The sequence below is a fragment of the Hetaerina americana genome, unplaced genomic scaffold (genome assembly GCF_022747635.1).
Source record: "Hetaerina americana unplaced genomic scaffold, ioHetAmer1.1.p SCAF_15, whole genome shotgun sequence".
NCBI lineage: Eukaryota > Metazoa > Arthropoda > Insecta > Odonata > Calopterygidae > Hetaerina > Hetaerina americana.
In genome coordinates this window covers 14,015,212-14,042,895 of record NW_027286625.1, presented here as the reverse complement: position 1 = coordinate 14,042,895, position 27,684 = coordinate 14,015,212, and the positions used below count along the sequence as shown (strand labels likewise).

The following is a 27,684-nucleotide window of genomic DNA, read 5'->3' as shown; positions in this document are numbered from 1 at the left end:
CGCATCCCAATTATTATCGTTTTCAACCATATTGAGCTATTGGCATGCAGCACGAAGTGTTGGGTACATTATACCATTAACAGATCGTAGTGATTCGAACGATGCTGTCCTTAGAACATTCACCAGTAACAACCGCAAATATAAGCGTTCAGCATTCTTCGGATGAAGTGTATAAATATGGCAAAGAGTATCCGTAGAACGCACATCCGGATCACCAGGAACCACGTCACCTTGCCTCAGACGTTGAAATTTCTTCGATGAAGAATTATACGATTACGATTATATTATTACGATACGATATTACGATACGACAATTTTAATATATTTTAATTTTATTCTGGGATGAGTCGCTATTCTGGGATGAGTCGTTCAGCAAAAACCAAACCATTAACATCGGTTCAGCCGTTCTCGAGTTTTAAATGGTGCAAATAATACGATTTACGACTTTGTATATATATATATATATATATATATATATATATATATATATATATATATATATAGATGACATTAGTCTAAATCATGAATCCAGAAGTAAACAAGTAAACTCTCAACAAAAGTGTAATGGAATGTCGTCGAAAATCTCTACATTTTTCCATTTGTATAGGAATCGGGATGGTGCGATGTCTAACGTAGTGGCTTTCCACCCAGATGGCCCGGATTCGAATCCTCACGGCGGCAGATATTTTTCAGTGGTATCCAGATCCATACTGATTGGTAGTTTGTGGAGAGCACTTTGAGTGAGTACACCGTCCGTCGGACGTTAAGCTGCGGACCCCTTGGCACATTTCTTTAAGATTAGGCTAATGCCGAAGTAGGGTTTCTCTTCAATTTTCATCCTGTCCATCCCTAATGGTTAAATGACCTCAGCTGTCGGTCACCTCCCCTAAAACTACTACTTGCATTTGTATGACCAATGGGTAAGAATGCGCCCATGAAGCTATCCCTCAACATAGAGTGGCAGTATTGAAAGGATTATTAAATTATCAAGGAATCAGTGATTATGCATTTAATCATCAAAATTTTCCATAATTAATATGATCATATTTAACATTCATATGCTAAATCACGAAAAGTTTTATCATTTTAATCATATTTAATAGCACATGGCCAATATTTAAAAATAATAAATAGATTATTATCTTTCGTGCTATATTTATGGGCGGGGTTAATTAATACTCTCATATTATATTGAGGTTTCACCATATCTCGTCCATTCTTCATTGAGATTCTGAATTAGTTACTCATTTTTTATTGCATTAATAATCATCGCTTACATCAAAAAAACTCATTTCGGCTACGCCAGATACTCTTTCTGTACTCCTTCATATCTGCCGTTCCGATTCATATTTTACATCCATAGAAAAACACTATTGGTAACGAAATAGTAAGTTGGTGTACAATTGTCTTAGAGTAAAATACATTCCAGTATAAATACAAGTGTTTGCTGGTTTTTGACTCCAAAGTTTAATAATGTATTCGTGTGCTTTCAATGCTTACCAGTATTATTTTTATTATTGGTATTCTACCGGTTAAACTCCAAATAAACAAATAACATGACATCGGAGACTAAAGTAATTCCCTCTTTAATTCCGCATACATCTCTCTTTTATCTCATCCAACATGCCTATTCTTTTCCTTAGAGTTCCTCGATTGTCCAAATTTCTCCCCTCTTTCACAGTTTCAACATCTCATCACCAATCTATACGCCTATTATCTCATTCCAATGTATACTATATATTTCCTCGCCGTTCAAAATTACTCTTCATTTTCAAGTTTTCAATTACCGCTATATTCAGGCACTATCCATATATAGCTCAGTGAATTATTCGTAATTATGCGGAATTCTTGCGGAAATATGGACTGGAAAAACCATGTTAATGAGTATATCGATGAAGAAAATCTTGACAACTCAGAAACTTCAGCGGTGGAAAATGAAGCAAGGCCATATTCGTAAAAAATCAATGAAGGGAAAGAAAATAAAAGAACGCTAAACGGGTTTTTCGAACAATTATAATCATTTCCCCGTTATCCTGGGGTTGATTTCTGAGGGAAACTTATTAGAAAGGGAAGAAAAGACATCAATCTCTGAAAGGTTTCAGAACCAAATAGAAAGGCCAACGGAAATTCTTTTTTTCGATATTATGTGGTTTTCTCTTTGCGGTGGGCGTACCGGGAAAGAGAAATTTATCATTATCGCTTACCTTGAAGCTTGCATCGTAAATTGGTTGCTGTTTAAACTTTGACCACATTTCTGTAGTTGAATACAATGTTGAAAGAGGGTCAACGATTCAACCAAGCGAAATTGATTTAACAAACAGGAGTTGATAACTAAAACAAACAGCCTTCCCTCATTCTTTCATACGAGTCCCTCGCTACTGAAGTAACAAATGTTTTTCTGTGGTAAATATCTGAACCCAGTGCGCAATTCTGTCGAGAATTAATTAACGCTCCTTGTGATAAAAATCATGCAATTGATCCGAATTGAACTCGAGAGCGATTAAACCGTTTCTTCATCAGGAATTATTTCTACTAGAGATGTCCCCCACTGAAAACTATCAAAATTTCCTGGAAATCCAATTAAAGTTGCCTCGGCTTCCATGCAATCAACTTGATTCTGTGGTGGCTAGGAACTATAGGTTTCTATAAACGATTTTTCAAAATCGACTTACCAGTTCTTCCTATAATTATTAAGTAGGAAAGTGAAGGAGCGCCTGTCTGCAATTCGTGGAGCAATGGCCCTGATGGCTCCTTGGCTGGCGGTAGCCGGGACGAACTGGTGAAATTTACGAGGCTCATTGCTTCTGGATCGTTCTCATTCGGAATTATGCGATGGCCGCTCCAAAACCTTCATTTTCCTCTGAACTATCCCTATTGGTTCTAGGGACCATGGGGAATGAGGGATGGTTTCGGGGAAGACCGCGGGGCCTTGCGTTGAATATGACAGTGAAAGGAAATTGATCGATGCAGCCGCAATTCGAGATCTGCAGATAAAGGTGAGCAGAGCAGACGTGGAAAATGGCGGAGGTGTCCTGATCTCGCTAGGGGAAAGTGGGAGGGATAGTAATCCTAGTGAACAAATAATAGATCGGAATTAGAGGTGGGGAATTTGAGTGTCAGTGAGTTAAAGGAGATGAGGGGAAACCAAAAGAGATAAAGGGGTTGCTCGGGACACGTTGAGGTCAAGAGCATGGTCGGCGTGACTGAGGAGAGAGAGATCGTCTGAGGTGTTCTTGCGATGGGCGCGGTCGGGAGGATTTGGCGTTGGAAGTGGGCGAAGGGAGAATGGTGGGGGGGTTGAAAGAACAGTAGGTTTGATGATGGGAGCTGTTGCAGGGAGGGGGAATAGGACAGATGTGATAGCCTCCGGGTAGACAGAGCCGAAAACAGAAGTTCCGATTGCTTTCCCTTTCCCTTCTCCCAGAAACAAAAGAAGGGAAAGGAAAATTGAGGTCTGAAAGGAGATTGGGGCAAGAGGGGGTTGGATGGAATGGGGGAGAAGAGGAGTGAGTGTAAGGACGAAGCGATGGATGGGACAGGAATTGAAATGAGAAAATAGAAGTTGGATGGTGGCGCGAAGAATGGTGGACGAAATGGTAGATACCTATGATAGAGCTGGAGAACAACTGTATGATTAACGAAAATCGAAACTGAAATACATGTTAAAAATGATTTAACTTCACTGTGTGCTCTTTCTTCAGTTTTCAAATATTATTTTAAAACTAAGTCTCCGCTTGAAAAATCTCATTTGATAGATTAGTGGTAATTTCAATAGTACAAAAGTAAATATCTGTCACCTGCACATTTATATTAACATTGTTAATTGCTGCTGTCTTAAAAGCAACATACACTGTCATATCATAATATAACTGATATATATATATATATGCGATATTAATTGGTCGAACATGCTATTTTAAACGATAAGCAAACTAACTTCGACTTCTAAAACACAGTTCGCTCCACTTGTAAATTAACAGTGGACAAAAATGTCAGGGAGAAGATTTCACACGGATATAGAAATAACCAGGTAACTTTGACGTTGCTTATTTTCTTAAATTTAACGATGTAATTTTAGTGAAATTGAAAGAGGGCGCTTTCTTCCCTACCATAATTTTCAAGGGAGCTATTAATTGAAAGGCATGTCATTTTACAGGACTTACTGGAGTCATAATATCGGAAAATTTGTATGGTTTGTCTGTAACTTTCTATTCAGACGTAATGAAAACTTCGTTGCAATTTTCCACAGTTAAAACTTTATTGCCGACCATGGTTTCGATACACTGTATCATCTTCAGGTAAGACAGTACAGTGTATCGAAACCATGGTCGGCAATAAAGTTTTAACTGTGGAAAATTGCAACGAAGTTTTCATTATGTCTCGATTCCACAATATCACGCCTGACTCTTCACTTTTCGTGCTATTCAGACGTTTTTGAGCATTTCTTAGGGAATATAATCATGGGGAAAATGTCAAGCAACATGCAAACCGGAGTTTTTCCACTAAATTAGAAAATCGAATACCGTCTTCTTGTTTAACGCCCCTCTACAAACTCAGTAAAATTATTCCGGGTTTTGGTGTGTGGGATTTGCGAAAACATTGTTTGACCGAAGTTCAATGTCAATAAACCTTTGCAAAGATATATGTTGCGGAGGTACATTTAATTGCGTCTAACTGCGTTTAAGCAAAAATTCTTCGCAAAAATTGTATTTTATCACAAGACTGTCAAATTATTGACACAGTAATTTGTAAAGTAGAAAAAATTTCATTTTTAATTGTTCAAACTACTTTCTCAAAGACAGGACGCAGGAGACTGTGACCTCATAGGTAAAGAGAAATGTTATAATGACCTCACGAGATGTGTTTTAGAGTGACGAATAATGGTATGATTGATTCGCGACCACAAATCCTGTCCTTGGTCTGTATTTCTATTTTACTAATTTTCATTTTTCTTGATATACTTGCTGCAATAATATAGTAATTAAAGAACTTAAATTTCATTTCATTTATTAATTTTAATGATAGTTCTTTACTCTCTAATGCTAATGTTATTACTTAATATGAGGGCCAATTCTGTAGAGATATTTGTGCGATTATATTGCATGTATTATTTTATTTAAATTTAAAAATATAGTAATGGTATTGGGCATGAAACGAGCTAGCTTGTTGTTTTCTGATTTAAACTATGGATAGTATACCGTTGAAGGAAAGTTTTGGATGGACCCAGTCTGATCATCGCTCAGCTTTGTCTAACAAGACACATCCGGTGACCCAAGACCATATTAAAACATTCTTCATCCTTTACACTTCCTACCTTATTTTTTCCGACCAAATCACCTATCTTTTTCCTCCCATTGCCATGCCTGCCTAACGTTCTCCCCTCCATCACACATCCCCAATTTAAATGCTCTACATCCACCTTTCTTAACATTACTCCCAACAACCCTCGCAACTCCCCCTGCATGCTTAGTATGGCGGAGGAGGAGAGGTCGCCACAATCTATCGGATCGATTTAAAAGTTTTTCCTGGTTTGTTTTCCTTTAAGTTAATAAATAATTAGTACGTTATGAGTTTGTATTCCAGTTAACAGAGCGTGAATTTTGTTTATTCAAGGTAAATTAAAACAAAACTGTTGTTTTATATTAATTTTTGAGCATATGTGCCTAATTTTCCAGGGAATTTTGAATTGTATTACGCATAAGAAAATACGAACAGAAGGAGCCGAAAATTCCTCAGAAAAATGTTTGGGCCTTAAACCTTGATTTGGTTTTGAATTCAAGAAGTGCGAGGGAAAAACTACTGTTTAAATATTAGCAGCTTGGTAGTCAGTGCTTATTATTCACACGAATCTTTTGCATATCGAAGCTTAACATATTCTTTTCTGCCAAAAATAAACTCGGAATTCACGCGTTTCTCTTGTAGAATGGAATAGCGTAGCCAAGTCTGAACTTAACTTTTCGATCGAGCCCTTATCTGACCTTCCCTCTGAGTGCCTCATGGGTCTCTTCCTTATTTCACTGATCCCGTAATACACTTTCGTTTTACAGTAATTTAATGGCATTTTACAATTGTTCTTTAAGCATAGTCCTATTCCCTCATTCATATTCCCCCAAAAGGGTTCCAAGTTTTTTACATTTGGTCTAGCTGACGATAGCATTTGTCCCTTACCTATTGATTAGTGCCCATCCTTCCGTAGCCCCCTTCATAATCAGTTTTGGACGTGATGCCCTGATAATCTTCGCCGGAGGATTTCGGCCAAGCTTCGACAAGATATCCCTTTCGTCAGTTAGATCCATTTTGTGGGAGTAACCAAGTCCTTCTAATTAAGCCCATGAACCTCTGGGTAATCGAACCATGAACTTGAGCCCCAGCCATATAGTTACATAGTTCTCGGTTGTCCCACGTTTTAACCTTCGCTAAACTAGAGCATTTAGGGGAGCAGTTACGTCCGAAGTAGAGAATTATCTCTTACGGAATGCATGTAGGTTATCACTCAATTATCCCTCACCTCCTGCTGACATTATGAAGTAGCCCTATCGTTGGAAGGAATAATTTCATCGGTACTTTTCATCGTTCAAAGCTTAGAAGAAGGAATAAAATCGGTTTAAGGGGCCCTACTACTACTTGAGCGTAGCAAATTTAGCAGCTAAAATTATTGCCTTCATCTGGTAGCACAAAATAAATACACAGGTCTTCCAATGGGATTATCTAGATTTGGCAGTTTTCTAACGGAGTTATCCATGATTCCGTTATATCCTCATGCTTTACACAGTTTAACGAAGTGCACATTGAAACGTTCCTTTTCAGAGAGGTTAGAATATAATTTCAGAGGGAGATAAAATAATATTAAGTAAATACAAAATAATCTCTAAACTTTTCGAAAAGAAATCCACCACGATTCACGAACTTAATATATGGGGAATCTCTGGCTGGCGACTGAGCTGAAGAATAATATCATAGAAGATGCTCTAACTTGATGAAGACGAAAATAATATTATAGGCCGGTATTCCTTCGTAATTTATTTGAATAATTGACTCATAACTCCTGTTGGTTAGCCTTATTATTTACCTCTTGTGCAAAATGTGCACATATGGTACAAAAATAAATCAGTGCCTAGTGTGATTGCTTACAAAAGGTGGAAATACCTAATCATTCGATCAAATTTTTAAGATGGTATGCCAACTGTTCTGTTCGAATAAATTAACAATTCATATAATTAACTGCTGATTAATGTCAACACTGAGGTACCAACCCCTGGTACTCGGAATTCCAAATTTGGCAGCAAGTTTTCATTAGTGCTGGGAAGTGCTGAGTAAGACTTTTTTTTAAATTACATGCCTGCCTATTCATTATTTAAAAGTCAAACCCCAGAAAGTCTCTTGTTATGATTATAGGTAAAAATAAAAATGAAAAGAAAAAAATGTGTACAAAATTTTAATGTAAATGTTGTAGCTTGTTATTGTTGAATACTAGACTAGATAAAAAGAAATATGGAGGATGCTAGTATTATCAGAGGAAAATTAAAGGAATATTTTAGCTTTGCCCGGATATTTATGTAATATTCAACAAAACAATTATATTATTTCTTAATAATTCACATTTTTCAAGGCATAGTACAAAGAATAAAAGAATTTACCTGGTGAAGGGTTCGGGTACAAGATATATTCCTTGTTAGCCAATTGATTTCATTATGCCGTAATTATAATGTATCATGATGTCAACAAATTCAGTATTTTCGACGTTTCGCATTAGCGGAATATACCTAACCTTGTTACTTGTATAAAGTATCTTAAAAAACTTGAACACTAATATTTTTGACCGTTCGCAAAATTTGATATAACCCTGAAATACTTCAATTAATGTGCATCCAAAGTCATTGGAAGAAAGATAATGAATTTTTCGAATCCCCTGCCTTTTATGAATGAAATATATTTTGCAAGTTATTACTTTATGACGAATCCGGAATATGATTTGTATGATAGCAACTTTGTGAAAGTATATAGTTTTGTTATTTGTAGCTTACTTCATCACGCATTTGTGGGATTAGGTTAATTGATTTGACTAGACTGATTAGATAGACCAGTATTACTTAAACGATTTTTCTGCGCCTCGATTTCTCCATTGGAAACATATACAACGGCTTTCCCTGTGACATTTTCCCAAATGGATTGGTTTGGAGTCTTTATTTGAAAATGCTTTGGTAAGACGACCATATGGTTACTACTTTGCGGTGCCTCGCAAGTCGCCTCTCATACATTTCCCGTGGAACGTAGCGAATAAGTGCCACTAATCCAGAAATTTAAAATATACTACTTAGTAGCTAAGATTAAGGAAATTACTTACTTATTTTCATGCTGAGTATTGGATCCGTCTCAAAGAGTACAGTTTTCCTCGAAAATTAGACCGCTGCTCTCAGGAAGGGCAATATTGAGCATTGGAATTCTTGCACCCTTGTATTGACCCGAGAAACCCCTGAGAAAGTTCAACAGTTTTATTTGCTGACCCCTTCTTGTCAGCAAGTGAACTTCATTATGCTTATTATTCTAATTAACCCCCTATACACTCTCTTATAGGACGAAATGATACTATTCACTGGGTAGCAAAAACTACAAGTGCAGCACTCCTACTGCTAGGTCTCTAATTAGCCGGAACAATTCCGCATTTGATTTTGCCACATATTCATGCCTCGTCAGTATTGGACTTACCTCAATAAATAAATCAATTATTTCGTCGGAAGCCATTCGCAGTTTTAAGAGTATACAGGACTCTTGCAGCCATTGCAGGTGCCTAAATGAAATTTGAATCGAGGACACTTTTAAGGACTCTTCTCAGCTGCATCATGGGAGAACACTAGTTACACGTATGGAAGTAGCATTTCTCTCTCAGAATCTGAGAAGAATCGTATAACATTTCATGCAAGTGACCGCTGAATGAGTTGTAAAGAGTTTATCAAGTTTTTCCTGAGAGTCGGCCTAGCTTTGCACGTTCAATCATGAGCTTCATGTTACATTGAATAAATCAACGCACACGGTTTGTATGCACGCTGCTCCAGCAAAGATGCATTCTGAAGGTCTCAGATCGACCAGCTTGGCGAAAGAAAACCTCTCTTCTGAATATTTTTCCTTGAAGAGGAAAAATATCTCCTATAGATTTCGAAAAAGCCGTCTTGTTGCTTCAAAACATCGGCTACCCTTTTCTTTTCACTCCTCCATCCTTCCTTCCAGGAATATTCCTGCTTATTCAAGCTTTAGGTAGGAGGAGATATTGTCTATTTATTTTTTCACTTGACAACGAACGCATATGTTGTACACAAGATATCTTCTTTTTATACCCTTCAGGGTCATGTACTTTGATACTCTAAATTACTCCCAAAATTTTTAACAGGACAACTTTTGGGGAATTTGGAGAGAATTTCAATTTTCATAGAAGTATCTACGGAGAAACAAACTTTTCTTTCAATGGCTCCACATTTCTCTACTGGGTCCAAGTGTACAGTTCCACCGTAACTCTCTTTTTATCCATGAACTGTTCAAATAATTCCAAATAAACATTCTAAACCCTACGAGTTTTCTCCCTAAAATTTTTCGAATGAATTTTTTTCACCATGTCGACGGGTGAATCTCAAAAAAATTTGACGGGTTGTATTGGGATATCTATTGTGTCATTTCAATGAAATTTCCTCAATTTGAAGTCTAAATGCACTTTGTCAGATTACCATGTCTATCCGTGTTAGTTTTCAAAGGAATGACATTGAAAAGGCAAGGTTTCATTCATGCTCTAATGACAGTGGAAGACTTCTACCAAAGGAAATCGAGATTAATGAAGTAGAAATACATGCAGTTCTCACAAAAGCTAATATGTGCGTGATTGCATGCGATTTGTGTCAACGTAGCACCATCTATCCAAATTTTCAATATGATAACGAATGATGAATTTTTGGGGAAAAACCGTCTGTCAAAAATGTTCGCCTAAATATTAATTTTAAATAATTGTATGAGCCTGTTAAAAAAAATTAATAAGCATCTCAGGGAGCTTAAAAACTGCATGTTCACATCCTGTCAGTTTACGAACAAGACATGATTGAGTGTTCGAATTACTGCACATCACTCGTCTGAAACATGAACCAACGTGCAATGTCTCGTAGCGATGCTCCTTTAATTAGCCCCTGAAAGGCGGCTTTTTAGGTGAGCGTACGGTACCGGTCCTCCTTCCATTCTCCTGACGCAGAGCTATGCGATGGTTGTCTCACTGATGACGCTCCGTTACGAGGACGTGGTGACCCATTGACAAGCTCAATAGTCTGGAGATTGAAGATTGGAGATCCGGCCGGAAGGCCCGCGTTGATTAGTAATGGTAGTCCATCGATGAAGAACTTTTGGGCTAGCACACAAACTTATCACCGCTCCATTTATAAGCCTCAAATAATAAGATGAAATGATTAAGCATGAGACGTAATACCCTACACTACATTAAACTATTCTTCAGTTCTGCATAATTTCTGCCTCCCACCATCGCGTCCAACATGCCAATGTTTTACTAACTTACCTTGTTTGCCTAACGATCTTCCCTCTGTCACGGTCTTCAAATTTCCGTAACATATCAAGATACTCTGCATTCACCTTTCTTGCCTCTTTTGAATTTCTCCCTTCAACTTACTCTGCTTCATCAACATGCCTAGTTATTTCTGTTTTTTTTTCCATCCATTTTTCCCTTTCCATTCTTTTCCTACGCACAATGCTACACTTCATATCAAAGTTCCCGCTAACCACTTTTCCACATCCCAACTCCTGGTCCTGGCCATCCGTTGGCTACTTCATATTCACACGCGGATTGCAACGTTTCTCCTCATGCGCATAATTAGATACGAGTACTCAGCCAGCAATGAAGTTGCTTTCAGCGAGAAAATAAAAGGAGCTCAATGCCTATATAGTACCTGAATGTTATGCTTAAAAATCTAAGATGTAATAGAAAGATAATAACCTAGAAAAATGATGAAACATTAAATAACAGTTTCAGGCGTAACATGGTGGGAATCCTTCACGATGAATGAAGAAACTTAGAATTGAATAGAATTTTTTTATTACGACCTAGGTTTCTACTAGGACCTGAAAATGTTATGCTGTAACGAAACCTAAGTCGTAATAAAAAATTCTTTGTGGAATAGCAAAGTGCCCTCTTTCATCATGATGAGGCATTATTAAATTTTGAATTTAATGAACATCTAAAATATTTAGGGACGCATCTTACACATTATTATTACCTTTTGCATAATACTTTGGACTAATAATACAGTAGTGTACGCCTCATCATCGCGTATATTTTTTGAAGAACGGCCTATTCGGGAGAAACAAATTTCCGCGATATTAAAAATATATATTTTTTAAGTTTTTACTGAAAAATCATCCTATTTATTATTTTCCCTAAGACCCCTAGGTTTACACATTTGACGACCCAGATACCTGCTGTCAGTGCCACACACTGTGATGTTTAATTGAACCGAACTAGTATAGTGGAATGTTTGCAGGATGCTTTCTAATGTCAAAGAATGACATCAGTCACATTTGCTGGTTTTGCTTTTTCTTTTTTGCGTGGCCACCAAAGCCGTTTGTCGAATTCAGGAACTATTGATGGCTATTCTATTTTTCAAATAATTCAATAGAAAATTATTTCAGCGAATGATAAGCACAGATGATGCAGGTGCATTGATATTTGGAATCAGGGCGTTGGATAATATAGAGTATTTCATGGAGTAAGCAAATATTTACCTTCATCAATTCCGTGAATTTCAATTGGAAATTGTTAATGCTCGCAAACAGAGCAGAATCAACCATAGAGTCCCTTTTATTTGAGAATCCTCTTCGTTTGTATTACAACGTCGGAAATGACAAAAGTATAATTTAATAAACTGCGTCAGTAATGGACGTTATCAAATTAGTCCTTCAACAACTTATTTCGTGCATTATAGCGATGAGTATATTTTGTAAATTTATTCAGGTAAATTCATTCAAGGCTTTGCCAGGTATAAATTTTTTAATGTAACCACATCCAAAATATGGAATTAGATTTCCATGAGATAAAATACACTTGGTGCATAAAATCTGTGCCAATCTTGTTACACTGCGAATAAATTTTGCCGAAACAAATGAATTGGTGATGTAAATCGTCCAGCAAGCATCATCGATCCAGATGAAGGCAATTAAAAGGGTCCTTAATTATGATACGATTTAACGCAGCGCATAATGTAACATGTTCTGTGATTATTACATCCCAAATACATTTTTTTGATGCAGCATTTTTATTTCGCTGAAATGTATCCCGGAAGCATTTACTACTTTACAACTACCTTTCAATCTCATTTCCAGTAACGTTTTCCCTGCTTATAGTCATCATTTGGTACATATAAGGAATCTTTAAGAAAAATAAACGAACCATATAGCTGTCTTTTTGAACAATCTTCACGAATATATTTTTGTGCTCAGTGCTTTGAGTAATCACACATGTACATGCATTGTTCAAGCTCATCGGTGAAACAATAATACTGATGGAGTAACAATTAAAATTCATTTATATACATTAGAATAAAACTTTAGCATGACTTTTAGAATTTACTTTTCAAAGAATGACGTTTATTACAAAGGAGATAATATATGTGCATAAAAAACAAAAGTTTTTGAGATGGTGGAGCATTTCGTTGTTAGAGATTATTTATAAAGCCTGTTTTATATAATTTGGTAGTTAGTTAATGTGCGTAATGGGAAGCCTTAATTGTAAGAGCGAAGTGTTAAATATTTCCAAGGGGTAGTTCCGAATGCAGTTTAAGGATATTAAAGTCTTCTTTTGCACAGTTTTAGCTAGCCTACGCTAAGCAAATACCTCTACCTAACCCCACCTACACATGAGTACCCCTGGTACATACATAAAATCAGCAAACCCATCGTTTACCTAACTTCTCAGGTAAAAATATCTTGTTTTTTTTAACTATTTCAATACCAGTTTTTCCATCTCATTTGTAAATTAGTTTTCTCCTGTCACAACTTGTTCTCACTGAGTTTTGACACCAACTCCAGGAGGAATTGATGACTAAATCAAATGCTTGGAATACTATTTAATTAAATTCGTATTAAAATAGGATCTACGTATTTGGAGTTTCGTTCCGTTATTGAAGGAATTATCTTTAAATAATGATTCTACATGCTACCGTCGGGGGCGTAGCTCAGATGGTAGAGCGCTCGCTTAGCATGCGAGAGGTACCGGGATCGATACCCGGCGCCTCCAAATTTTTTTTCTGGTTTCTTGTTCTAGCATCTGATTTATGTTCTAACAATTGCAGTCTACGCATGATGGCATTTCCACATAAACTTTGTTTTGAAATTCGACCGTGAAAACGAGAATAAGAATTTGAACTTGAATTTGAATTTGAACTAATTTTCGTCTTGCTGAGATGTCAAATTGAATGCCTTTATAGCCTATGAATATGTCACTCACCGAGTCGTCATCACCAAGCATTTCTATTGTAAACGCTAAAACACGCAGAATAAGATTGTCCAATTTATCCAGCTTTCTATCCATGGTTACTTACTTTATTTTAAAAAATTATTGGAAGTTAAAATTTGTAAAACGATAACTTAAGTTTAAAACAAGACTTAAGTTCCTTGTGAAATAAAGGCTATCCTAATATATTATATGCTATATAATAGCGATTTCATCGTCGCATTGACACTTTTCTGGCAGTAAGTTTTCGGCGTAAACACAGGTTTGCAAAGGTTAAATTGTTTTACAAAGGTAATTATCATATCTGCATAAATTGGAAAGAGATTTGCGAGAAATTTTCGCTGTATAAACATGGTCAAAATATGATGTTCAGTAAAAAATACTTGTGGACAGAAAAGAATGAGAACAGCTTCTTCTGTCAACAGAATGTGGTCGGCCCACCGAAAATTTAGGAGTACGTATAAGTACGCCCTCCTTTTTTATGTGACTTTCTGAGTTTCTATATTTGTGTTGGCTAATGTGTGTTTGGTCTCTCTCCTTCGTTTGATTTATTATTTACATGCACGAGCCTTTCTTAGATATCGTATAGTTCGCAGATATTCGTATGTGTCCTTGGCTCAAATAGGCATTTAAAATGTAGCATTTTACAACTGGAATATTTTATACCCAATCCACGCTTGACACATAGGACTAAAGCAATGAATTAGTAAATAATCGCCATGTTTCACAAAAAATGCCATGAACACAGTAATCAACCCGAAGGTCGGTTTGGTAGGTGATGATAGAGCTCACCCAGTACTAAGCCCGGCGTGTGAAATTCACACGTCAGGGAAGGGGGGCCAGTGCCCTTCCCTGTGCCGGTTATCGTTTCCGAGGAAGATCTGGCACCCGACAATTCATATAGCGTGTGTGGAGCTGCAGGTACCCAGAGAAACTTGCCTCGTAATCGAGTCCCCAGTAGTCCAACGCTCTACCCCTGGACTATATATATATATGTATGTATATATGCATACATATTTATAAATATATATATTTATATAAATATGTATGCATATATATTTAATCCTATATATAATATAAATATGATTATTTATACATAAATAACAAGTACACAAATATAAAGACATTATGAACATGAAGAAAAGAAAGAATATGAACTATTTTTTCTGGCGAATTTATTACCTTCAACATTATCCCCTTTGTTTACTCATGAAGCCCGTTCGAAATCCATTCTTTTTTTAAATATCTTCCTATTATTTAAGGCTGTGTAATGAATTCTGTGTGCCTGGAATATTTGCGAAAAACCTTTAAGAGTTGTAATGTTTAAAAAAAATCTCAGTCTCGCATTTTGCCTCTGAAAGAGTCTGCTATAAATAGGCTTTTCATGGTTTTTTTTATTTTCGGTAAGAAAGGTAAACAAATGTAGCCATTAAATATTATTTCCATTTTTCTTAAAGTTCAGTATTTGCTAATTCTATAAAATAGTGAAAGATAGAGTGTTACTTAGAACATTGCGCTTAGTGAAAATAATTTAAAAAGCGGTTCACATTAAAAATTTAACTCAATATAAAAAATAAATTATTTGAAAATTAATTATCATATTAATAATTGATTATTACTTTAAAAAAATAATTAATTAAAACATATCACTTTTTGAGCCTCTATTACTTACAAAGCCTCTGTTGCGCATTTATATTTTGCATTATTATTTGTATTCTTGACATGGTATGAACACAATAATTAATGAGACTCAACCACTTACCAAACATTTATGACCAGGCATATATTTCAGAATAAAGGGGCAGTAGTGTATGATGAAGTAAATTATATTGTTAGTAAATGAAATTATCATAATACAGTATTTAGTTTTATATAACCTATTTATTTATGATGATGATGATAACCTATTATAATTGCTGGAAGAAAATTTTTGACGTACTGTGTATTTTTGTTGCATGAAAATAAAATGCCTGCAATTCAGTACACTTACATGAATGTTTGTGTTTCCAATCAATTTGAAAACACCAAAAAAGACCGTTTCAAATTTTGTAAGGTGGAAAAAGTTTTTGGAACTGTTCGGAAAAAATAAATTGGACACAATGTAATATTTGAGATTAAATAGACAGCAGTTTAAGAGAAAGTGAGAATTAAAAATGGTATTCAGAAGCACTTAAAAATTGAATCGAATATGAGTTGCAAAATAGTTAATCAGGAGAAATTAAAGCTCATTAAAGTTAAATTTAAGTTCCTGTTCCTATTCAAATTAAGGTAAAGGCTATATCATGTGAGGACTACAGAAGAATAAGTTTGATTTCCCGCTCTCCAGCTATAATCATATAGAATTTTCAAGTATCGGACAAATGAAAATTTTCAAAAATATGGTTAAATAAACGGGTAGAAATTAGTCTTAGAATGTCCCGATAAACGACATAAAATATAATTGGAAGGTCGTCCGAGCGTGGTTTTCGGAGCCTATTTTGGTACAACTATCTCAGTAGTTCTTTACCCACCGATCTCAAGTGCCCCTCTACCTGGTTCACGAAACTTAGGTTGCGAGGGCAGAGGGGTATCTTACCAAGGGCCATATTTGAGAAAAACTTTTCGTTGGCAGATGTTACCTAAAATATTTCCCTCCTCTGCCGTTGTGATTGCGTAACTCCCTGCTCCCTTAAAATTTTCCCTCAGCTCCGAGAGACTCAAGGAGCTCCAGAAAGTAAATTAAATGGGATTCGCAAAGTAAATTAGTTCCTTTTGCCTGTTTAATTTCGTTTTTAGCATTGCGCATTTTTGATTTTTCGATAATTCTGTAAACCTCGGGTGGAAATAACTGTTGCAATTAAGAAAGCCTGCATGCATGCATAAGGTTCTGTTCAGCTCAATTGAATGGTATTTTTTCTTTTTAATAAATCGTTGTTCATAATTCTTATGTGGACCCCAACATGGTGATGTGTCATCACCGGGAGCTTGCCTAGTTATTACAATTTGTATCTTCTTTCTGATGCGTTCAAAGTACTTACTTTTACGTAATATCCGAAGATGCATGAGCCGTCCAGTGTGTCTCATTCACGGCCTTCGCGAATGGGGAATCTGTGTGCCAAAGTTCGCAAAAATGGCGTAGTGATCGGAGAATGAAACAAGCTTGGTGCCGACCCTCGATGAAGTTCGTGTGAGCATTTTGAGGGCAACATTAATCAAAATATGTTCTGGCCACTATAGTCATTCTTGTGTAGGTAGGAGGATTTTGTGAACAAATTACGTCAAGATCAGTTTGGATTTTAGGATTTGTCAATTGTTTAATAGCGTAGATTGGACGATAAGACAGCTTCAACCGTTTGTTGTATATCTACTACACCTTTCTTGCATATACCCTTAACTCACAGGGACTTCCATGTAAATGAATTGAGGTACACTACCAGCGTCTGATTTGTTGTTTAACAGAAAGGTTTCATTGTTAATCCGATCTCATTCTCCATATGGAATCTATATACGCTCACAAGATGGGCCTCATAAATTTTGATTGGGCTTAATTTGTTCGAACTGATTGAGTCTTACGTAGTGGCTTGCAGACTAAGACGAATTCAGTGAAACTCCCTCTGCCTTCTGAATATCCCATTCCAGCCCGACGGTAGCCTGCTATTATTTGGGCTACTTGTTCATTATTTTTCAGTCTGCCTTGGCTACCCATTTTAATGAAGACTACCCAAAGTCCTTCTTCCACTCATCTCCTTTCCCTACCGTTTTCTTCTTTATGAGCGTCAGCTTCTCCCCGGCTCTACAGGCCCGCGGTTACAGTGATTACCTTGCGGTTACCAGAGTCATTCATCAGTATCCACTCTCTTTTCTCCACTGCTGTGAAGGTCCTTGCTCAGGAATTCGATGCACCGACAGCGCTTGAATCAGAAGCCTTGGGAGTTGAGAAGAGACCGGTGGCACGACCAAGACAGACCTCCATGTTGACCAACCGCTCTTACACTCTTATTCTGTCCCTATGGAAGGTCTTTTGTCTCCCCGTCCAACAGCAGCTATGGAGAGGACAGGGGTAGAACGGTAAGGAAGGGAAAGCGCCCCCAAATAATTCCACTCCGGATTCTGTTTTCCCCCTCTTTCGCTTCTCCAATGCTATGTTGCTTATTCTTGCCTTCGTGAGAGGTTGATAGGAACATTCCTCCAACTTACCCAGAGTTACTGATACCATTCACTCCCGCCTCTATACCCTTCTCTTGAATTACCTACAAGTCCTTACGAACGCTTTATCACTTCTCCACCATGACTATCTCCACCATTGCTAAGAACAGGATACTTGTGGCAAATTACGCCCTGGCTTAGAGGGGAATGATTTCGGCGCGTTTTCATGTATCGTAAAGTTCGATAATCCGACTATCATCAATCTATACATGGAAAGGTATGCTACTCTCTATCGTCATTCGGTAGACGCGAGTTTCCGATCTCTAGGAAACATGGAACCATTGTACCATATCTAGGGGATCTTTCCAGGGTATTGGTGTTATTTACTGATGTCGTCAATACAAATCTCCACCAAGAGGCACAGGAGCTTCACATTAATCCGGAATACGGGCTGTATATATGAACTAATGTGATCGTAGTTCCTTGCTATTTTACCCTCGTTTTTTCTTGGAAACTTTTCCAGAATATCCCCCCACCTCACTGACGATTTTCATGAATGTTGTGTGTATGAAACCAAAGTACATCGAAGCCCCATCCTTTGCGGTGTGGGCCAGCTTCCGATTTAAAATCATATTGACCCTTTAACGGCGTAAGAGGTTTCGGTTTGACATTGACCTGCAGACCGTATTGATATATTGACCTGCAGTTTGAACTTGCACAGGTAATTAAAAATTTTAAATAACGGAGGAATATATGTTTAAGGAGGAAAGAAACCTGAAGAGTTTTTCAGTAGAAAACTTCCACACCGCTGACCGCAATCACGGCAGCTAACAGGGGACAAAAATAACGGCGCACTCTTGGTGTTTGGAACTCTAGTTCACTCGGATTGGAAGGAAAAACGAAAATAGCCCTTCCTGGGATTCGGAAAGAGGAGCACTCAGGGTTACTCACTCTTTCGCCGCCCAAGAGAGACAAAAAACTCTGGAAAACCCATGTCCAACCTTTTTACATGTTGGTGCGAGAGCTCAGTTTCTGCTCTCGCTGCTAGCAAAGTCTTGACCGTCCGGGAAAACTTCACTGTCGGCTATGAAATACAATTGCTCCTTTTTTCTCGAGAAGTCGATTACTTAATATGCTACTTGGCCGATTATTTAAACAAGTCGGCTTAAATGTTCCGTTATTTGGGTAATGAATGGTAAATAAACCGTAATCCGGGGGCGTAGCTCAGATGGTAGAGCGCTCGCTTAGCATGGGATCTGGGATAACTGGGATCGATACCCGGCGTCTCCATATTTTTTTCCTGTTCCCCATTGCCTGATTTCTAGCCTTTTACGGTTCCAGTCGACGCATGGTGGTGGCATTCCAACTTTATTTTAAAATACGACCGTAAAACCGGGAACAAGAACAAATGAAACTAATTATCATGTTGCTGAGATGTCACCCTGAATGCCGTGATCGCCGCTGAATATGTCACTCACCGAGTCGTCACGCACATGTGCCAAAGTTGGATCAGGGCAATGTGAGATGGGTGAAAAATGGCAGGGATAGTATAGTGTTTGGGAAAATATAGTAAAAACGATATTCTGTGGTCAAATGATTATTGTTTTTAGCCTTTCTTATGGTACAAGATATCATAATGAGGATTCCGAGGAAATAATGAACATTTGGCAAAATCTGAACTTTCCCGCTAAAACAAAATTATTGCTGGTAGCATTTCAATCGATCCCACGTGAGACGAGAAGCTGTTGACTAAGAACTTCAAGTGACCATTTCATTTTATATTTCAGACAAGTCAACGGACATTTGTACGCTATTAGAACAAGACGTACGTTGTACAAACGTTGAATAACGATGCTTTTCTTTGCATCTCTTAGCAAAATACCGCTAATCACGTTCCAATATGATGGGCATATCTACCCACATGCACGCACACACGTACACGCACCAATATTATTAATTGGTAGTTTACTGTTTAAGGTAGGTTTTGTATAGACACATACCGAAGATCTCTAAATTTCATAGACCTGTCTAACAAAGCCAACCTTACACTCAACCCTAAATCAAACCTATCTTCGATGGATTGGAAGTAATTATTAAGAAAATAACTCACTACTGATTAAGTTTTCATCCGCTAGAGGATCTCAGATTAATAATATGACCTCTCGGTAAATCTAAAACGTTTTTGTGCCCCACCAAAATCCATTGAGCGAAAAAAGGCTGCATGAAATTACGAAGTCTTTAAAATGTATTGACTTCGTATAAACAATATATCCCTCCCCGGACTACAACCTTGACGTGGTGGAAGGGCTTGTGCGTTCCGATGACCCCTAGAGCTGTGCTGGCGGGAGTAATAAAAATTGCTCCTGGTAGGGTCACCCATGCCAGATAGGTCGAAGGTTAGGAGCCAGACGAAAGGTAGTCCACGCAGCGTCTGTTCCTCAGTGAGGCGGCTGCAATGGCGTCTGACCCCAGTGGGGCGGCCAGTAAGTGATGGTGTCACGTTAAAAACACTATTGAGGAAGGCAACGGGAAACCACCTCAATTATCATTCCCTAGAAAAATATGATGGACAATAGAGATATTTTGAGTCCTGGCAACTACGGGGCTCGGCCAAATCGGCCGTGTGTGGTACCCGGCAGCAGGGGAGGCAAGGCTTCCGCGGTCGTCATCCCACGAAACCCTTGCAAGGGAAAACCAGCAGCAGCAAGATAGAAGACGCAGGAGAAGAAAACCAAATTAGTTAGAATAGGAACATGGAATTTTAGGACAATGATGAGGACAGGGATATTGGAGAATGTTAAACGAGAGATGGAAAGGGGAAATATAGATATTTTAGGTCTATGCGAGGTGAGATGGAAAGATAGCGGGGATTACTGGAGTGATAAGTATAGAATAATATACAGCGGCGGGGACGAGAGCCAACGAGGGGTTGCCATAGTATTAAATGAAGAGGTAGGAAGAAGCGTAGTCAACATAGAGCAGGTAACGGATAGAATACTACTAGTGGAGATAAAAGCAGAACCTACGAACTTAGTTATTATTCAGGTATACATGCCACCGAGCAACCATAAGGAAGAAGAGGTCGATAGGATATACGATCAGTTAGAGGACATGATCGCGTGTGTTCCTGCAGGGAAACATTTGATAGTGATGGGGGATTGGAATGCGACGGTAGGCGAAGGAAGAGATGGTGATGAGGTGGGGGACTACGGTTTAGGCACGAGGAATGACCGCGGGGAGAAAGCAGTTGAGTTCTGCAGGAGACAGGGGTTAGTCATCACCAACACTTGGTTTAGACACCACAAAAGACGCAGGTATACATGGAAAATGCCAGGTGACTCAGGAAGATATCAGCTAGATTATATCCTGGTTAGACACAGGTTTAGGAACAGTGTGATAAATTCCCACAGCTTCCCGGGGGCGGATGCGGACTCTGACCACAATTTACGAGGGTCATCCGGAAAGTAGTACCCGTTCGTGAAATAAAGACACAAAAGTAAATATTAACAAACATAAAAAATTTTATTTGAAAGAGGATACTTTAAACTACTTCTCAACATAATCTCCAAGCAAATTAAGGCATTTGTCATAACGTGTGACAAGTTTCTGTATTCCTGCTGCATAGTCCTTCGCCGCCAGCTCATTGAGATACGCGAGGGACCCATCTTGCACAAATTTTTGCATAATGCAGATGGTGTTTAACAATTTCATGAACAATTGTTCGAGAAACATTGGGAAAATGCTCACAGATGTCATCAATTGTGACGCGCCGATCGTTCCTCACGAATTCGTCAACTGAGCTCACCAGTTGGTCTGTAATGACAGACGGTCTCTCCGAACGCTCATCGTCGTGTGTGTTCCCCCTCCCCATGTTGAAGTTGCGACACCACCGCCGAACAGACGACTCGTCCATTACATTGTCTCCATACACCTCCTTTAATTGGCGATGAATATCACATGGGCGAACGTTTCTTGCATTGAGGAATTTAATCACTGCCCTCACTTCACAACTGGCGGCGTTCTCAATTTTTTTAAACATTGTAAACAATCACAGAAACAACACAGGCAATGCTAGCGTCACGCAACTTGGCTCAGAGAAGGCAGACAAGCCACTGAAGCTATCTGACCTCGTCCAGCGGCTACTCGCGTCGTCAGCACTTCATGCGGCACGAACGGGTACTACTTTCCGGATGACCCTCGTAGTTGTTATGAAATGTAGCGTCCGTTTCAAAAAGAAAAGGCAGGGGCGGCGAGTTAGAAAATGGAATGTAGAAGCATTAAATGGGTTGAAAAGGAAGGAATACAAACAGGCGGTAGAGAAAATAATGGAGGATGGTAAAGGGCTTATAACTATCGAAGAAAAATGGGAAATGATCAAAAAAGGGTTGTCTAAAGCCGCAAAAGACACTATTGGAACCGTTAACGCTAAAAGGACTAGGAAACCATGGATCACGGATGAGATGATTACAAAGATGGATGAGCGGCGAAAGTGGAAGAATATAAATACAGAATTAGGCAAAATGAAGTACAAAGAATTGAACAATAAATTGAGGCGGGCAACAAATAAGGCAAAAGACGCATGGTGGAAGACGCAGTGCGAGGATATGGAAAGTCTGCAGAGGAAGGGTGAAATCGGTGCGCTGTACAGCAAAGTTAAATCGTTATCGGGAAGTAAGAAAGGAAGAGCTATGCTAACAGTTAGAGATAAGGCGGGTAAGGTAATAGTTGACGCAGGAAAGATCCAAGAGAGATGGAAGGAGTATATAGAAGAACTGTATGGTAAAGAACTCAGACCAACAAAGTTAGACATTGAAAAAGAAAATGACGTAGAGGAAGACAGCTTAGGTCCAGGCGTACTAGACAATGAGATAGAAAGGGCATTAAGGGAGATGAAACTAAATAAGGCCGTGGGGGTAGATAACATTCCCGTGGAACTTTTAAAATGCTTAGGAAAATGTGGGAGGAAGAGGCTATATGGGCTGATCCGTAGCATTTATGAGGAGGGAATCTGGCCGGAAGACTTTGTGAGAGCAGTTTTAGTTCCGATTCCGAAAAAGGTAAAGGCCACGTCATGTGAGGACTATAGGACAATTAGTTTGATATCCCACGCAGCTAAAGTTGTTCTCAGGATCATAAACAAAAGGATAGAGAGTAGGGCAAATGATTACTTAGGGGATGATCAGTTTGGGTTTAGGAAGGGGAGAGGTACGCGTGATGCCATTGCAGCAATGAGATTATTAATCGAGAGGAATATAGAACACAACCAGGAGGTATTTGCCTGTTTTGTAGATTTCGAAAAAGCGTTTGATAGAGTGAATTGGGAAAAACTAATGAGTATATTGCAGAAAATAGGAATAGATTGGAGGGAAAGGAGGCTAATCCGCAACCTGTACATGTCTCAGACTGCTCAGGTGCGGGTGGGAAACGGGGAGTCAGGATGGGCAGTGTTAGGAAGGGGTGTAAGGCAGGGTTGCCCATTATCACCGTTGCTGTTCAACCTGTATGCAGAGGAAATGATTAAAGAGGCACGGGAAGAACTGGAGGTAGGAATGAAAGTGGGCGGGGAATTCGTAAAATCAGTTAGGTTTGCTGATGACCAAGCTTTAGTTTGCCAGTCAGCCAAGGGGCTGCAAGCATTGCTGAGTGAATTGGAAATTCAGTGCGACAGGTATGGGATGAGAATCAATATTAAGAAAACAAAGGTTATGCGATTTTCTAGAAAGAAAAAGGCCAAGCTAAACATTAAAATAGGAGGGCAAAAACTAGAGCAGGTAGAGCAGTTTACGTATCTCGGTAGTGTTTTGGACCAACACGGTCAAAGTAGTAGGGACGTAAGGAGAAGAATTGCGCTAGGCAAAGAGGCTTTCACAAGGAGGAGGGAGTTGATGACGGGGACTTTGAGTAAGGATGTTAAGAAAAGACTCGTAAAAACTTTGATATGGAGCGTAGCTATGTACGGCGCGGAAACGTGGTCATTGAAGCAGGAGGATAGACGTAGACTGGAGGCTTTTGAAATGTGGGTGTGGAGAAGAATGGAGAAGGTGAAATGGACAGAGAAGAAAACAAATGAGGAAGTACTTGGTATGGTGGGCGAAGAGAGGGGTTTGTTGGGAGCAATCCTATGGAGGCAGGAAAAGTGGATGAAGGGGGTATTGACCGGCAGTGGGATGTTGAAGACTGTGATAGAGGGTAGAATGTTGGGCAAAAGAGCAAAGGGAAGGAACAGGATAGGGATGTTGGACGGGATGAAGGGAGGAAGAAAATACTCAGAGATGAAGAGGGACCTGATATAGAGTAGGATGATGGATTTTGTGTTTTGTAGGAGTAATAAAATATTTGTTTGATAGTTGTGTCCATCCAAAAACCTACCTTAACCGGTAGATTACCTTTAAAAAAAAAACAATATATGAGCAGTTCATAGGCAATATACAAATTAATACCTAAATCGTAATTGTTTATTGAACAGATTGAAAGATTTAATCGAAAAGAATAATTTTCATTAACACTGTAGGCTGCTGGGGGAATTTTTATATTAGATTTTATAGAATATGATTATCTATTTTTCTTTTTGCCATTAAATTTCCAACTCTTTTAAGGCCCCCGCGCTGTAATAATGTACCTCTCCGATTAGTTTGGAGACATAGGTTGTAGTATGAGAAATATTGTTGTGTTTATCCATCCTGACCATCTAAGCTTTAGCCCATCATATCGTGGAACAACCTGGTCAGATATCTTCAGTTCGTAGTCTTTTAGGACTGAAATATGTCATATATATAAGTCATAAACACTAATCAACCCGAAGGTCGGTTTGGTAGGTGATGGTAGAGTTCACTCAGTATTAAGCCCGACGACGTGTGAGATTCACACATCAGGGCAGTCGGACCAATTCTTTTCCCTGTGCCTATTTTCCGAGGAATATCTGGTACCCGAAAAATCACATAGCTTGGGTGGAGCTGCAGGTGCCCCGCAAGGCACCTGCAGCTCCACCCAAGGCATAGGGGCACCTATATATATATATATATATATATATATATATATATATATATATATATATATATATATATATGTGAGTGTGTGTATGTATATATATATATATATATATGTGTGTGTGTGTATGTATATATATATATGTATATATACAATACATATGTATGTATATATACATGCCCCGCAAGGCACCTGCAGCTCCACCCAAGGCATAGGGGCACCTATATATATATATATATATATATATATATGTGTGTGTGTGTGTGTGTGTATGTATATATATATATATATATATATATATATATATATGTGTGTGTGTGTATATATATATATATATATATATATATATATATATATATATATATATATATATATACATGAATATCCCCTTCATTTTCTTTTAGAAAAGCATATGATGTGTTTTCCATAGTTTTGCAAATAAATGAATGCAATTAATTCTATGCTTGTAAGTGAATGTAGAAGGATGAAATGTCTCGTACATTTAGTTACATTCTGAAATGAGTTTGAAGTCATAAGTATTATACTTATCACCTCTAATTTGTTGGAGATATACCTGAAAGTGTTTATTTATCGCTTAAGTTTATTAATTTCGTGATTTTATCTTTAGACCTTCAAAAGTTAGAAGATGTTGGATGAGTGAAAACCTTCTGCCTGCTAGAAAAATCATCGCTTTTATTCCAGAAATAACTACTTTGTGGTAAAATGTCATTTAAATTCATTGATTGTGCGAAGTTGTGGAAATTGTTTTCATTAATATTCTTTAAAATGCGATAGCGATGCGGTGAATATAGTACGATATATTCGTCAGTCGTGATGACTATCTTCATTCAAATGAGAGTTGATTTACTTTTATGCTAAATATTTAAACATATTTAATGCTCAATAAATAAAAAATAAGTGAATTAAATTTGTTCATTGGTATGTTTGAGGTGTATCATGATAGTCATTTGCTGTCATAAATGTTTGCAACACCTCCGAAAAACAGGTGCCACACACGGCATTGGTTTCATGAATAATAATCATATCTGGTCTGAGGATTATCATTAATTGAAACCATGATCGTGAGTTGTATGTCTTCTTTTAGTGGTATTGTAAAATAATATTCTAATACAATAGTGAATGTATTTGTAATAGATTTTTTAAATAAATAAAATAACTGATGAAATTTAACGCAACGCTATCCAATGATCAGAAGCAGTCGTGAAGATGGCGAAAAAAGAGCTTGGGTTGAACCACGAAAGAAGGTTTCGAGATCGGGAGTGAAAGGCGTAGAGAAAAATGAGGTGATGGTTTAGAGTCGTAACTTGAATGAGAAAATTTGATCTTCCGCAGGATAAGGACCGTAGGTGGGACAGGAAGATATTGAAGGACCAAGCCCATACCGTTTTACTTTAGTGATCAAGGAATATCGAGTCAAGGTGAAGGAAGCAGAATATAAGAAAGAAAAGAAGGTCCTTATCCTTAATCCCTTAAGATCGATTCGTTTGGTAGCAATGATGTTAAAGAGTATCTGCCTCCAGTTTCGGCTCTGATAGGCCACATGAAGTGTCGTAGATATTGGCGATTCGTAGAAAATATGAACATTATGCATAAAATAATAGTAAATGTGCTGACTTACTATAGTTTCACGTTTTGCATAATGTAATCTAAAATGCGAACTACGTATTCTGGTGATGGAATAATTTTCGTATAATTGACGCTTTAGGTTTTTAAATAAGGCTAAATAATATTCAATCGATATCATAAAAATATCGAATATTTTAACTATACTCATTCTTATGAACAGCATTTTTGATTGCAAATAGAATTATAGGGGTTTGTTTAAATTAGCTAATGAGGCTTTTTAACTTGGTTGGAACAAAATAATCAAATTACAAATGATCTCGACTGAGTTTTCACAATGAGTTTTACATTGTACTTATATTGTTTGCAAGTGTTGGTGGCCTCTTTAAATGGCCTTATGGAAGTTAATTCAAATATTATGCGCTTGCATCTACATGTTGCACTACAGACCACCACCAATATGTGTGGTAGGGAGTAATTCAACACTAGTCAAGCAAAACCAAAAATTAATGCTTTGATAACTGTTAGGTACAAATATTTCGTAACATAATTGAAATAATTTCAATAATGATAAGTATAGGTAAATGCACTAATTTGCCTAAGTGTGACAGATTCTCAACGTATAAGAGGCAAGTTGCTTGTAAAAAGAAAGACAATAAACGGACGTTCTGGATAGAAGTGTATGGAATATTGTAAAAGGAAATAAATTTTGTGGTAAAACCTAATTTAAAATGTTTTCACTTTGCTGCATATTGAAAAAGGGAACGGCGTGACGGGAATGAAAGGGTGCTTACATATATTGCATCCTTTTCTGGGTAAGGGTGTGCATGCCTCCGAGGCATCCCAGCATTATACTTTGCAGTAGCAAATATTTTTGAATGGCTAGATTTGTGATATTCATCAAGAATTTATGACAAATTTATAACCTCTGATGTATAAATATTTAATTTGCGCCTATGGTCAAACATAACTCCCAAAAATAATGAAAATAAACAAATTTACTCATTTACTATTTAGACTGCGTATTCCGCAAAATTTAAGTTATATGCATATTGTTTACGCATAGACGAACATCCCTGGCAGCTAAACAGACGTTTATATATTGCTGAGATCTCAAAATCTCAACAAGTTCTTTAAAGATATGTTTTGGCTACCGGGCTTACAAATGCGCAACTTTCAATAAAGCGGACTTCGCCATTGTGGCATAGAGTTTGCATCAAAATATATAATATATAATGTGCCATCGCTTGTTTCTTTAGTGAACGAGACTACTGACACAATTATTTTAATTAAATTAATAAATTATGTTTTTAGACGTTTTAAACGAGGAAACGGGTTATTGGAACGTAATTCCGGTCATGCAATGTCTGCATGTCTGCAGAAGTAATAAATTTGTGTATGCAAGTATTGTATTACTGTTCGGTAAGTAGGTATGCAGGTGTTTCAGGGATACACTTATGAATATAAAAATTAAAAATCATCTAAATGGAAGCAGT

The 27,684-nt window shown here is 37.7% G+C and overlaps 1 non-coding gene across 1 annotated transcript; it reads left to right on the top strand.

The window, feature by feature from the left end:
• The first annotated feature begins 13,203 nt into the window (after window positions 1-13,203).
• TRNAA-AGC (transfer RNA alanine (anticodon AGC)) lies at window positions 13,204-13,276 on the top strand. Its single transcript has one exon. It is a non-coding gene; the product is annotated as a tRNA-Ala (tRNA).
• Window positions 13,277-27,684: the final 14,408 nt, after the last annotated feature.